Raw genomic sequence first — 1,663 nt, forward strand, 5'->3', positions numbered from 1 at the left:
ATGTATTTGACTTTCATTTGATTCAATTAGCTTTGTAGAATGTATTTGACTTTCATTTGATTCAAATAGCTTTATTTGAATGTGTTTGACTTTTAATTGATTCAATTAGCTTTTGTAGAATGTGTTTGACTGTCATTTGATTCAAATAGCTTTGTTTGAATGTGTTTAAATTTCATTTAGATTAATTTGCTTTGTAGAATGCATTTCACTTTCGTTTGATTTATATAGCTTTGTTTGAATGTGTTTGACTTTCATTTAAATTAAAAAGCTTTTTTTGAATGTGTTTGACATTCATTTGATTAAATAGCTTTGTTTGAATATGTTTGACTTTCATTTGATTCAATTAGCTTTAATTGAATGTGTTTGACTTTCATTTGATTCAATTAGCTTTGTAGAATGTATTTGACTTTCACTTGATTCGAAAGCTTTGTTTGAATGTGTTTGACTTTCATTAAATTCAATTAGCTTATTTTGAATGTGTTTGACTTTAATTTAATTCAATTTGCTTTGTAGAATGTATTAGACTTTTATTTGATTTAATTAGCTTTGTTTTAATGTATTTGACTCTCATTTGATTCAAATCGCTTTGTTTGAATGTGTTTGACTTTCATTTGATTCAAATAGCTTTGTTTGAATGTGTTTTACTTTCATTTGATTCAATTAGCTTGGTAGAATGTATTTGACTTTCATTTGATTAAAATAGCTTTGTTTGAATGTGCTTGACTTTCATTTGATTCAATTAGCTTTGTTTGAATGTGTTTGACTTTCATTTGATTCAATCAGCTTTGTTGAATGTATTTGACTTTCATTTGATTCAATTAGCTTTGTTGGAATGTGTTTGACTTTCATTTGATTCAATTAGCTTTGTAGAATGTATTTGACTCTCATTTGATTCAAATAGCTTTCTTTGAATGCGTTTAACTTTCATTTGATTCAATTAGCTTTGTAGCATACATTTCACTTTAATTTAATTTTAAACAACTTTGTTTGAATGTGTTTGACTTTCATTTGACTCAAATAGCTTTATTTGATTGCGTTTGACTTTCATTTGATACAATTAGCTTTGTAGAATGTATTTGACTTACATTTGATTCAAATAGCTTTGTTTGAATGTGTTTGAGTTTCATTTGATTCAATTAGCTTTGTAGAAATGTATTTGACTTTCATTTGAGTCAAATAACTTTGTTTGACTGTGTTTGACTTTCATCTGTTTCAATTTGCTTTGTAGAATGTATTTGACTTTCATTTTCTTCAAATAGCTTTGTTTGAATGTGTTTGACTTTCATTTAATTCAATTAGCTTTGTAGAATGTATTTGACATTCATTTAATTAAAATAGCTTTGTTTGAATGTGTTTGACTTTCATTTGATTCAATTAGCTTTGTAGAATGTATTTGACTTTCATTTGATTCAAATAGCTTTATTTGAATGCGTTTGACTTTCATTTGATTCAATGAGCTTTGTAGAATGTATTTGACTTTCATTTGATTCGAAATCTTTGTTTGAATGTGTTTGACTTTCATTTGATTCAATTAGCTTTGTTTGAATGTCTTTGACTTTCATTTGATTCAATTAGCTTTGTAGAATGTATTTGACTTTCATTTGATTCAAATAGCTTTATTTGAATGTGTTTGACTTTTAATTGATTCAATTAGCTTTTGTAG

This window comes from Chenopodium quinoa, unplaced genomic scaffold (assembly GCF_001683475.1).
Source record: "Chenopodium quinoa cultivar QQ74 unplaced genomic scaffold, ASM168347v1, whole genome shotgun sequence".
NCBI lineage: Eukaryota > Viridiplantae > Streptophyta > Magnoliopsida > Caryophyllales > Amaranthaceae > Chenopodium > Chenopodium quinoa.